Here is a 14,358-nt window from a genome sequence, read left to right on the forward strand (position 1 = left end):
TGCACTAACTTTTTATTAAACAGTTGAGATTAGTTTTGACAATTTATTTCGATACTAATTACGATCCGCAAATACTCATGTTACATTGCATTACTTATTTGAAAATAATTCCTGGTTTTTATTGAACGACTAGTTACACTTTAAATAATTAAATATTCGAATATCACATTTTACTTTATTTTAACACTTACAGCCATTACAGTTAGAAATAACACCAATGAGTTAATGACTAAAGTTAATGACTAAAATGTGTGTACTTTTACTCTAAAGAGTTTTAAATTCAAGCAAAGCTTTTTTAGGGAGTAGCAATACTTCTGATGAGTGCCATCTTTTTTGAAATCAGTATTACTTTAGAACTATACGAGAATGTCTCAAGCCCCGATAACTAAATACATACAATGCTTAGGATGCTTAAATGTTTCATTTGAAATGAATCCGTCTTCAAAATAAACTCATTAAGACTTATAAAAGTTCAATGTGTCCCCAAGTTAAATGCAAAATCAACCACTGTGCGATGTCGGTGGCAGGGTGTGTTTAATTATTCCAGACACATTTCGCATCCGGCCAGGTGTAGTTGTAAACACACGATATAACATTCGCCCACGTCATTCGTACACCTCATTTTGTTATGGGTTACTTTTTGGGCTTGCCATGCAGAACAGACTGATGAATGGGTTACTGCCTTGTTGACGGCGGCTGATTGTCTTCATTAATATCTAGAGCTCAACTGCTTGTCAATCTAATTGCATGAGTCACAGTAGTTGACAACAATTAGCCGCCTTTCCATTTCAATTTTGGTAAAAGCATATTTGTGTGTTTAACGTTCACCAACAGGGGAAAATAATTAATAATGAGATGGCCATAAGTGATATTACTTTAATCTACTTGACAACTTAATCATAATTCTAATTCCAATTTCTTAACCAATTTATCCGAATTTTATATTCGATTACCTGATTTAATTAATAGATTAGACTTCATGACTGACTCTGGAGGCATATCTGGAAAAAGTAGACCTTTTCTAAGTTATTTTCCATATTCGCCAAAAACAGTTTCGTTTCGCGTTTTAAAGTGCTTTTTACACAACATCCCTAGAAGGTTTTAAAAGAATGGCAATTAAGAAGAAATTTAATTCAGAATCTTGTAGTTAAGGGACTTAACTAAACCACTTGTCCTTGAGTCGTATGCTTCAGCCAAGCCGAAGACTGTAAATCTCAGCAGGCACAACAATAAAGAAAATATGAAACTTTGTATTACATCATCATTTTATTCATACGTAAGTAATCAACTAAATTATGGTGGCCCTTGATAAATTAAATGACATGTTTTGTGACCTCTCTTTTTCTGAAAAAAAAAACACCTTCACAAAAAATATGAGTGTGTATTGTAAATGGCATTCGCAGGAAAAACTGTAACTGAAAATCTCATACAGCGACACATACGTATCGATTTAGTAATTTCCGCAAAGCTTTTCCGCTCCATAGGGGGCGCGACGTGGGTCCTGCATATATATATATATATGTTTGTATACTTGTATGTATATACGTATAATGCAGTATCGGCAGTGCAGTCGCAGTAGCAGTTACAGTCGCAGTTACAGTCGCTGGCTCTGCCACATGGCAGGAAGACAGTTAGAGAAACGCCATGAAACCGACAGTTTAGATGGATCAAGGCAACTTAGTTAGCTCGCAAGCCCAAAATTGCACTCTCCCAGCGAGGCGGCGGTCTAATAAAATATTTGCCAGGCCATGCTGCGCAGCAGCCGGCATCTGTGTGTCTGCTAAAAAGTAAAACGGAAATAGTTGTGTTCAATGTAGAAAAAGTTGCAGTTCTTCCCGCGACCCTGACTTGCCTGACTTGCTCAACATCTAGCCAAAAAAAAAAAAATTGCCGTCCAGACGACGACGAAGACGACATCGATGACAACAACAAACGACAGCAGACGACGTTGGACGGGGGTGTGGGGGCTCGGGGGGTGTGGAGGAAACAATAAAAACAATGAGGCAGTAGACATTTTGCTTAACTGTGAAATTGCACGAAAGACGCGTGACTCGCATTTTCGTTCACTAATGCAGATAGCCGCATTATTTATGTGTGAACCGAGAAGAAATTATCAGACATTTCTCCCAAGGCATGTTCTGCAAACCAAAAAGCAGCTTAAAAGTTATTAAAAACAACACACACACCAACACCAACACATACACACACACACTCACAACAACAACAACTAAAAATACAGCAAAAACATATTGTGATTTAGTTTTTAGTCATACATATAACCAAAAAGAAATTTAGTGAACTTTAAAAGTCTTATTTATTTAAATTTAAAGTGTTTACATTAAGCAAAAATATATGTTATGCCTAAGACATACTAATAAGTTATGATTTAAATGTAGGCAGGTTATAGTAATTAGTCGCAACGCGTGCATACCTATAAGCGTATTTATAAACATAAAATATATATAAATTACATTTCCTAAATTAATCACCAAAGAAAAACAAACAGTCGTCTCTCATATTATGGGACAATACGAGGCACACACAGAAAGAGACTCTTACGCTGAGTTAGTCACTAATACTAATGTCACAACAAAAACTTGACATAAATGCTTCATAAATTATAAATATACTACATATAAGCTAACTTGTGTGAACAGCAAGAACAACAACAACAACTACAACAAAAGCAAAAACAACAGCAATGTCAGTTTTCTCTCTCTAATTGGACCCGCCAGGAGTAAAGTATGTGCGTGCTGGCAACGGCAACTCAGACACACAAACACACACACAGACGAACACACACTATTAGACAGGCTTATGTGGCTTTATTACGTGTCTTCATTGTGCACAGTTGCCAGAGTCTGGTCAAGTGTCCGTGCACCTCCGAAGCAAGTCAGTAAAGTCAGCAATATCAAGGAAGCAGCACTCTTAATTGACTTTCGCCAGCCACACGCAGACAAATATCGTGTGTAGGGACATATATGTAAGGTCTTAGCATTTTACTAGCGCATTAATATTTGAACAGAATTTGCAACAAATTTAATACTGTCAGGTTTCTTACTTGTGCTTGAACTGTAAACATTCATTTAATATTTCACTGAGTACTTTGAATGCTGACCAATTTGTAGTTTTACTAAATTCTTTGTCAGCTTTCGTTTCAGATATGCTAAACTGCTTCGTTCAAGTTAAATCTAAGTCTGTTATAGTGCCGCTTAAGATAGACGAAATGGTACGCAAAACATGATCCTTTCCTTATTGGAAATAATGAATTTAAATAGTCTTGAAAGAATGATAACATCACCATGAAATGGTAGCTGTAATTACAATTGAATTCGTACTTAAAAAGTAATTAACTGAAAATAATACTTTTGTTTCCCATTCTCTTTTCAAAGTTCTGCAAAATATTGATTCGTATGCTCAAATGTGCAAGAGTGTGCAAACGCTAAGTACACTCAATTTTTTCCTCTTTGTCTTTCTATGCATTGCAAATACTTCGTTTTGATTTTAAACCTTATTATACTCAATTCAATGCGCATTAGCTCGTGTGTATTCTATTCGAAAACTAGAGTGTATTTTTGCACTCACTCGTTGTCTTTGTTGTCCTTCAGTTTTATAAACATTACAAGGAAACCAATCACCCTTTTTTTATTCAATGTACAAGTATTGGGTCACATTTTTAACTAAAAGGAAAGGCCGTAGCTTACTTTTCAAATTCAGATAGACTTTAATGTGAAGCTTTAATTTTTTAATTGGAATGGAAATGGACGTAGTCCATAATTTATTTAAATTTTTCTGACTTTGTTCTGGTTTCTCTCCTAATCAAATCCGCATTATTCATATCTCCTTACTAGACAGCGTCTGACTTTCCCATTTACAAGTTCTATAAACACGGTCATGCCACGCGTATCGCCAGACAGAAACAATAAATTTGCTTTCACTTAAATAGTATTTATCATTATATGCCTTATTGGCGGCACACCAAAGCAGACGGAAGGAACCTATAATAGAAAATGATTGTTGTTGTTTCTGCTGGCCAGTGTAAGTACCCAATTATGTTTGTATTTAGTTAAATTTATGCGCAACGTGCCTCAAGCGACGAAAATGAATCTTGCAGCCAAGGGTGCCCTATAGTTGTTCCTGAAGTTGTTGTTCTTGTACGTGTTCTTCTTGTCTTTCCTGGACTGTGCTTAAGTCATTAGTATAATGTGTCTTTCCATTCATCAAAACAAAAAAGAGCAGACAATGAAAGAAAATAAGTCAGAGATGGAATGCGGTCCACTAACTATTATGGCTCACATTTCATTTCATACTTTTCTTTCGCTATTCATACTTAAGCTGAACAGACATTCATTCATTCGGTTGGGCAAACAATGCCTTAGACCATTCCGCAATATACGCAGCTCACTTGCTTTATAGATTTCTAACTTCAACTCATCAAATGAATTGTTCAAATAGTCCCTTATACTTATTATACACAGTAGTTACTTAATGTTTAGAATGTAGTTATGAATAGGTCAAAGAAAAAGTTTTTGTCATTTATTGATGTAAGAGGCAATATACACAAATAGGCAATTTAAAGATAAAAATGGTAATAAAAAGCTAAACAAAAATTTGCCCGCATATTGTTCGTACTTGTACATTTTTGCATTAGAAATATAGTATTCTTAAATGGCAAGGGCAGGTGGAGTCAAATGCTATAAGCTGATAACAAGTAAAAGCTGCTTTATGTCTACTTCATACCTAAGCCTCCCAATAGATAAATAGATAAATATGCTGTAGATGTTCATCAAATTATGAATAAATATTCGTTTGTAATATACGCGTAAATAACTAAATAAGTGTGTGCTATCAATTATAATTTCAATTTCAAGTGAATTGATATTGATTTACAGCTCAGCCAGGCTGTTCAGGCCTGCCCATAAAGGGCAAACGTGCACGACGGGTAAGTTACATAAGCAAGCGAATTTATATATGTATATTTTTATGTCCGACAAAATATTAAAGGTTATGTTCTTTAGTCAACTATAAATTAGGTTCCACTCGTTTCGTTTAAATGGCTCGACTTAAAACTACAGACTGCGTTAAATTTATAAATATTTATATTTATAAATCTAAATGTTGAGGGCTTAAAAAGATTACCTGTTTCTTGCTTAAATGAAAAAAGGGACATGCTCTGGGACATTTCTCTTCAACAAAAGAGAGGCTTTCTCAATTTTATTCAATTAGTCGCCATTTTATTTTTTTCATTTTACTGTAGAAGACCAACGTTGCTTGAATGGTTTGCTAGCTTACTTATTTGGTCAGTTACTTGCAATAAATTAATGCAAGATGAAACCTGAAACTATGCTGTCCATAATCTTATCTGTGTTCCACTGGATGGCTAATACTTTACACGCTTTAAAATCGTTCGAAACTGGAAACACGATATGGCCATAAACTCTATAAAATATATATTTTGAGTTACTTGCAGTGTTTTTTAAAGATTATTATTAGGTTTAGTTCACTTATTTTTAGTACATATATCGATCAGATGCAAAAATGTATATTTAAGAATATCATTATGAATAGGTTAGATTAGGCTACAATGGCTGACTGTTCTCAGCCACCCACTTAAGCCGAGGAAGCCCGTTGTGATGCTATATTATCTCTACTGATTTTTAATGGTCCGATCCAAGGTACCTGGTATATTTAAGGAATTTTGATAGGTCCGCAATCTCAATACTAGGTGCTTCTGATAGATTTTTTTTAAAAAAAAGGTGCCTTTTATAGGCAGAGCTGTGACAGAGAAGGTGATCAGTGCTTTCCTCTTCTACGTCCTTGCAGCTTCTGCAAAAATTAAGTCTGGCGGTGTGTCGGCCAATCGGGCAGTGGCCCGTAAGAACGCTGAGTATCACTGAGACTTCCGTTCCTCTTAGCTGTTAGTGTCCAGAGATGGCCATAACAGCTTTGCCTTACTGTTTTCCCAGCGCCGCTGGCTTAACATCCTTGCTTAGTTACGTGCGAGGAGGCGAAAGGATGCTAACGGCACTACAATATTTCCTCCCTTGCCTGCAATGCAGTTCTCCTCTACATTCCGGTTCCCCGGACCTTATATGAGGATAATACAGACTTGCTGGGCCATCTCGTTGAGAGATATGCGTGAATAATTTTGAACAGACATAAAAAATCGGCATAATTTGTTTTGAAATTGTTAATCTAAAAGATATAAATTAATAAAACAAAGAAGTATAACTTTAAAAAGCTACAGAATAATAAAAGCTTATTTTAGTTTAATTTGATCTCCTATTAATTTAATAGTTAGCAAATTCCACTTCATTGTGGTAATTTCACTCAAAATCAAAATAAAGTAATACTGCAATGCCTATTTCATTAAAATGGTTTGTATTGAATCGCGGCTTAAATAATTTAATATCACATATTAAATTCTAACAATTTGTATACCTTTCAGGCTCCGTCAAGCAAAAAACACTACTTGAAACCATAGGCTTCACATATTTCAGGTAGTATGTCAAAAATTGAAGTGTGAACTGCGCAAAGGCATAAATCATCAACGCTCACTTACACATTTGGACGGGCAACTAACACACCCGAGACTCACACAGACGCACACACACACACTTGCACAAAACCTTGCATACTCTGAGACGAACTCCCACATGGCGTATACTTTATACGCAACGCTGCCAGAAACAGTTTAGAAATTTATTTGATTTATTAAGTCGACACGCAACAAATTTTCAGTTGAAATGTACGCTAGCGGCAACTTTCGTTTATTAATGTGCGCACAAGTTGTTGTTTTTGTTGCGCATTCTTGTTGTTGCCGGATATAGCAGTGCGCTATTTATTGGTATGCTATTTGATTAAGTCTATAAGCAGGAACTGTAGAACATGCGCAGCTTCTGCTCGAACAGCAAATTGAATTTTTTGTCGTTGCGCATTGAAGAGAAGGCAAATACTTCATTCTTGGCATAACAAGCTTCCAATAAGTTATCTGGTGGAAATGACAAATTTACAATTCAGGTACCATCCAATGCATACTAGAACACTTTTGTTCCAGCTCCTTCTGCTTATGTTGCTGTTTCTGTGGTTGTTAAGGGAACATTTCTACTTACATGCAGCCAACCAAATGGGAAATGCTAACACGTAAAACATTTGCTCACAAGGATAAAAGCCAAAATCTTGTTGTTGCTATTGCCCTTGTTGGTGTATAGAAAATCGCATTAAAAAAGTTGCTACTGAGCAACCAAGCCAAAACCAAATGTGTATATATATGTACACACACAAAACCCAAATATATATTAAGTTTATGTGTATGTTTGTGGCTTTGTACCGTTAGTTGCAGCTTACAAGTTTTGGCACTGGAAACATTAGATGCACCTGCTGCCCTACGAGGTGCAGTCTCTTGGATGAGATAGATGGCAGAATGGTAAAAGGATTCACCTGGGTGTTGCAAGAATAGCGACACTTTACCTTGCAGTCTAGTTTATTGAAACAACCAAGTGAAATGTAATTATTTCTTTTTTGTTTGACAATTTTTTGAAAATTGCTGACCAGCAAATCAATTAAGTTGATGAAACTTAATTAGGAAACAGGAAGTAGAGAGTGAGGTGAACAGCAATGGATGCATAGATGTTTTTGCTGCTGGAAATAAATGTAATAGAAAGTCGCTTTACCAACGAAAAGATGTAAAATAATTAAAAACTTTCCTTTGTATACTCTAAAGTAATTAGTTTGCAAAATTATGGCTTGCAAAAATTGGTTTAAAATGCTAAAATGTATTAGTTATTGAGTTAGCCTTTCAACCCCATTTTAGCTTTTCTGGGAATACTTTCGCTGTAAAACGAGCTCAATAAAAACATATACGCAGCAGAACTGAAAATGTAGCCGCACAATCAATTACCTTAAGTCGTCGCCAGTATTTAAATTAAATCAAACACTTGTAAATCAAGTTTTCTATCCCGACAGCCTGTCAGTTGTTGGGAAACAAAATCTTTCATTTAATTCAGTGAACTGCAAACAGCAAATAAATCAAAATAAATGTCTGTGTGGGTCAAAGATAAGCCAGACCATAACTAAAACTTTTGCTTTTGATTGAGCCAAGCCCGCATGCCCAACAATTTTCGCGAATGTCTGAAAATCTTTTTCCCAATTGCGATATTCTGCTGGGCCATTTAAATAAAGCCGCTCTCCCAAGCCAAACTTCTACCCTCACATGCACGCTGACACATACACATGTATGTGTATATATAGAGGCCGAAAAGTAATGTAAAAAAATTGAATCGTCTCAATAATTCACTTGTTGAATAAATTATGAATAAAGCGCAAATTGAATTTATTACTAAAAGCAAACAAATTTATAAGAGCAAAGGAAAACCGAAATTGGTGGAGCGAGGCAGTTAGTGAGGCAGACTTATAAATAAGAGTTATACACGTACACACACACAAATACATACTCACGCACCCACAATGGCTTCCGTAACTCAAAGCGGAAGTGTGCAAAGTTGCGGACACATGGACACACACAATGTTCCAGTATTGTGGATGTTTGCGTGTGTGGGGACATGGTTCATATGTTTGTACTACACGTATATATGCTTTTGTGCTTGGTGACAAATATGTGCCGCTTGGGGAAACCGATTTCCGCCAACTTCAGCCGCACAACGTACCGTTCATAGATATTTCAAAGCAACGGAAGCAGAAACAGCAACTGTTACAGCTACTATACACTAAGAACAATCGACAGATCTAATTCACTCCTAAAGTTTTCACTTAAAATATTATTTCACTTAATAATCCTACAAATACAAATTGTTAACTAATATTGTTAACTTTCAAATCGTTTGAATATTTATTTTTCCAATTGTCGACAGAATCCATTATTTATTTATTAGTTTAACTCAATAAAAATATAATTGATTAGCATAGAAATAGGACGAGTTCCAGACATGTGAGTGCGTCTAACCGTCCATCTGTATGAACGCAAGAATTTCGGAAAGTTTAAGGGCGAGAGAATAAACAAGCAAGCAACAAGTTAGTCCCGAACGAAACAAACTTACCTTAGTTTTACATTTATGGAACGAAAAATAGATTTGAAGTCAAGTATTCAATTGATATTTTTCTAGTGTACTTCTAGTTGTTTGTACGAGTATGTATGTATCTATTTGTATTTATGTAAGTGCTTTGTTGCGTTGCGTCCTGCCTTTTTGACTTTTACATGCCGTTAATTTTGTTGGGCGTTTGCTCTACATATTTTGCGCACACAGGCAGCTCCTTGTATCACAATGTAGGGAAACTGTGAAAGGCATACTCGCACAGTCTTTCAAAAGCATACACGGACGGTTTTAAGGAGAGACAAATGTGCCCACGCCTCTTGACCTTTGATGCTTATGTAATTGTGTGCGTGCATTCGTCCGTCCTCGGTATATTTCGTATTCATATTGTGCACTGGCATATATTGAAGCGCATAATAAAAAAAACACCAAATACTCGACTCTCCGAATATCGCAAAAAATAAAAGTTAATAACACAGCTTCTACGAAACATTTGCCATTGGCAGTTGTTGGAAAGTTTTTGGCGTACAATTTTACGAAGCACACACACACAGAGAGAGAAAGAGAGAGAGAAACACACAGTCACACATATGTACCTTTCTTTGTCATTGCTTTTACGGGTAAATATTTTTTGTCTGTTTGCCTCTGTTGCCGACTGTTTTTGCGACTGGTTTTGCGACTGGTTGTGTGGTCCTATCTTAGCTTGCTGGTTGTGTGCGTGAATTATGTGCAATTGAGTGGAAAAATATTGAGCGTGAGCAAGCACAAAATTGTTTGCCCACTTGTTATGTTGAAAAACAACTGTATGGCGTTAATAAAGTTAAACAACCAAAATCGTGTAGCTCCTAATAAGACATCTACTACAGCTGCTGGCTGAATTAAATCCATAAGAAAAGTCAGCATGCCCCGAAAAGTATGCTACGCAGACAAAGGTTCTGCTAAGGTGAAAGTTCAAGTAGCTTGGTCCCTTTGGCAGTTCGGTTTTTGCATCTCAATGCTAAGTTGGCTACTTAACTATTTGTTGATATTGGAGAGCAAAAAATTCAAAAGTAGTAAGTAGACTGACGCTTTTTGTGGCAAGTACTTCCACACTATAAATCAGAGCTTAACGAGACAAATGCTAGAGACGCGTAAGCACAACTACTTTATACCCTTTAGCCGGTTGAGTGATTAATTGACCTTAATAGGTCCTTGTCTTTATAAAGAGAGAAAAATAATAATTAATGGGGTCTAACGGAGGATTTATATATTGTAACAAAGACTAAATGTTTGCTTTCATTTGGTGGCCAACATTTGATAGTTCAAGAAAGAAAACAAACAAGTAACAACTCTTAAAAAAATAAATTTGGCGGTTGAACATTGATATTGCCTCTAGACCTAAGTTTTTCAAATAAGTTCTCAAACTCATATATACACAAAAACAAAAAAATATGCATAGCCAACCAAACAAACTCTTCCAATAGGTTATCAGGAAATTTGTTACCCATTTTTAAAGTATTTAATATGAAAGTATGAACATGACTTACAAAATCTTAGTTTTTGTTTTTGTATCCCAGGAAGAAGAAAACATTGGCATGCAAGGGTTTTATGCTTAAATTACAATAAAAAGGTCCACCTACTCTCAACCGAAATCTCTCTCCCCCTCCTAATAGCTTCTTTTTTTAGGCAATCTCCGGAATCTCTGTCCACGCACTGCTGTGAGACGTATGTCCCGCTGAGTCAGAGATTCCTTTTTTCATTTATTTTAAGTTTTATTGAATTAATTCTCTATTAATTTAATTTTTTTATTTTAGAAAGTTTATTTTTTATGTTTCTTCACAGATCTATGAACACCTCTGACTAAAATTGCCTGTGAATGGCCGATTGGCAAATATATTCCCCCAATGGTTCGGGTAGTCATAATTGTAAGATAAGATTTTTCCTATTTATCGTTATCGGCATAGAATAAAATAAAATAAAAATTTTACAAATCATTATCGCAAATATTTCTGGTTATTAATATTTTTAACAACATCCATAATGAAACCTGAATGAACTTATTAAGAGAAACAACCAAACACCGCTGAAAAAGCAATGAGACTGTTCTGCATCACAAAAGTTACACTGTATACTACTTTTCACACACACACACATACACTTGCACATGTCATTGTTAATGCTTTTGTATGTGACGGGCAATGCATTCAAGCCCCAAGGTGTCAACTGATGTGATGCAATCATCGCTTTTTGTGTAGCCTCAAATGTTCTGGCACTTTGGGACTTCCTTTGATTGTGGCACAGTACTCTAAAGTAGTTTACTTTCTTTGTTGCCTAGTGTGATTTTTGTTGAAATTAGGCTGGTTCGCCTTGACAAGAACGAAAGCTAAGTGCACTAAGTGGATTTTGCACTCATTTTTTAAACAGTGTGCTGTTTGATCACATAAGAGTAGAACTCTGACAGAAGTTCCAGGAAGCCATACCCTGATACAAGGTCTGCAATGTATTATGAGTAAAAGATGCCTGTGTAAGTAATGGATTAAGTGCTTTGAATTTAGGCCTTTTTTAATTTTTGCTATCGAAATTAGAATATTAATTAAAATAATTTTTTTTTCTAATATCAATCCGTCTGCTGCTGTTGAATGTCATCGCTATATACTATACACTTTAATTACTGTGCAAATATTTATTACATCAACATAATTACTTAATACAGATACATAAGTTTTGTTTAAAATGCTATATCTAACATTGCAATCGTGATTTCTGAGATTTATATTAGATTAACATTTATTAAGGTCTAGGTGAAATTATTTGCTCGCAAAACACAAAGCGTATCGATTTTTTTTTAATCAATAATGCAAAGCACATACTTCTATCCAAAATTTAAAACCATGTCGAACGGAAAGAGATTAAAAATAAAATAAATAAAAAATTTAATTGACATATGACATACAAGTGCAGATTGCTGATTTAAACAACAGTTTCAGGTATACATTTCGACTGCCTGAGTAGTAGCCAAATGATGTTTGCTGAAACTGCGGGAGTAGAGAAATTCGAAATGAGACTTAATATAGAACAAGAAAAGAATGCTAAAGTTGAGCGAGCTCAACTCTTAAATACCATGTACCTCCCACCAAAAAGGAATAATTAAAAAAAATTTGTTTAATTAATTTAATAACTTATGTTATTTAAATTATTTTATTTAATTAAATACTAAATACAGTTTCAACCCCATACATTTACATCCGAATCGTGTATCTGCGTGTTTATATGCGTGTACGCATGCAGCACAAAGTTGAACCACAGCATCAACAACAACAACAGCTGCGGGCAAAGTAAAGTAAATAAGTAGTCCATGACCATTGATGAGAACAATATTAGTTGTATATAGCTTCGGTGCAGACGAAGATATTTTCTTGGCTCATCGTCCCGTTGACATGCCCACATACAAGAATATACCAAACAAGAGAGAAGGCTACAGTCGAGCAAGCCCGACAGTGTAATACCCAGATAAACTTCCGACACTGAGTTATATGCGCCCATAGCAGCAGCAAGAAGAGGAAGAACAAGAGAGAACGCTACAGTCGAGCAAGCCCGACAGTGTAATACCCTGTACCCAGGTAAACTTCCGTCACTGAGTTATATGCGCCCATAGCAGAAGCAAAAAGAGGAAGAAGAAGAGCGAACTTGTTGCTGCAGTTTGGGGGGGTTGTACTGGCGAGAATTTGTTTTGCTAATAACTTTATTTAGAATTGACCGCATTGAATAAAATTTTGAACAACAGTAGACAATTATATATAAATTATGTGTGCAAAGTTTGGTTTAGGTAGCATTTGAAATGTGGACGCTTTTGACGAAATTCTGTAGCGGGGGAAGGGGGGGAAAATTCCAAAAAATAAAATAAACTCGTCCTTACTCGGACCTAGGAGAATCTGGATGCCAACTTTGATTATTCCAGCTTTTATAGTTTCTGAGATCCTTGCGTTCATCCAGACGGACGGACAGACGGACGGACATGTCTAGATCGATTTCTCTCGTCATGCTGATCAAGAATATATATACTTTATGGGGTCGGAGATGCTTCCTTCTGTATGTTACATACTTTGCACAAACCTAATATACCCTTTTTACCCTACGGGTACAGGGTATAAAAAAGAACGAACTTGTTGCTGCAGTTTGTGGGGGTTGTACTGGCGAGAATTTGTTTCGCTAAATTTTAAACAACAGTAGATAATTATATATAAAATATATATATGTATGCAAAGTTTGATTTAGGTAGCATTTGAAATGTGGACGCTATTGACGAAATTCTGTCGCGGGGGAAGGGAGGAAAAATTAAAACAAGAAAGGAATGCTAAAGTCGAGCAGGCTCAACTCTTAAATACCCTGTACCACCCCACAAAAAAGTAATTAAATTAATTAATTAATTTAATTTAATTAATTAACTAAATTAATTTAATTAATTAACTAAATATTAACTAATTAAATATAAAATATTCCATGCATGCATACATACATTTACATTTCCATCAGAATCGCGCCTTATGCGTGTTTGTGTACTTGTACATATGTATGTATGTGTGCATTGGGCCTGGTTATATGGCTATAACTTTCTTTCCGATCATTCTATCATAATGAAACTTGGTATACGGATATATAATTACTAACTGGATGTGTCTACCAAATTTTAGTTCAAAATTCCAAGAATTACGGGAGTTATAGAAAATCGTTAATAGGGGGAGAGTGGGGGGGTGGATCAGAAAAAATGAACAAACTCGTCCTTTCTCGGTCTCAGGAGAATCTGTATACCAAGTTTGGTTATTCTAGCTCTTATACTTTCGGAGATCCTTGCGTTCATACAGACAGACAGACGGACAGACAGACGGACAGACGGACAGACAGACGGACAGACGGACATGGCTATATCGACTCGGCTTGTCATGCTGATCAAGAATATATATACTTTGTGGGGTCTACCAAGCCTCCTTCTGTGTGTTCCATGTGCACTCGCACAAAACTAATATACCCTTGTACCCTTTGGGTACAGGGTATAAAAAATAAATAAACTTGGACCTAGGAGAATATGGATGCCAACTTTGGTTATTCTAGCTTTTAAAGTTTCTGAGATCTTTGCGTTCATCTAGACGGACAGATGGACGGACAGACATGTCTAGATCGATTTCTCTCGTCATGCTGATTCAGAATATATATACTTTAAGGGGTCGGAGATGCTTCCTTCTGCATGTTACATACTTTGCCCAAACCTAATATACCCTTTTTACCCTACGGGTACAGGGTATAAAAATCCGTTAACGTATGTATTAAAGCC

Source organism: Scaptodrosophila lebanonensis, unplaced genomic scaffold (assembly GCF_003285725.1).
Source record: "Scaptodrosophila lebanonensis strain 11010-0011.00,11010-0021.00 unplaced genomic scaffold, SlebRS2 tig00000072-arrow-pilon, whole genome shotgun sequence".
NCBI lineage: Eukaryota > Metazoa > Arthropoda > Insecta > Diptera > Drosophilidae > Scaptodrosophila > Scaptodrosophila lebanonensis.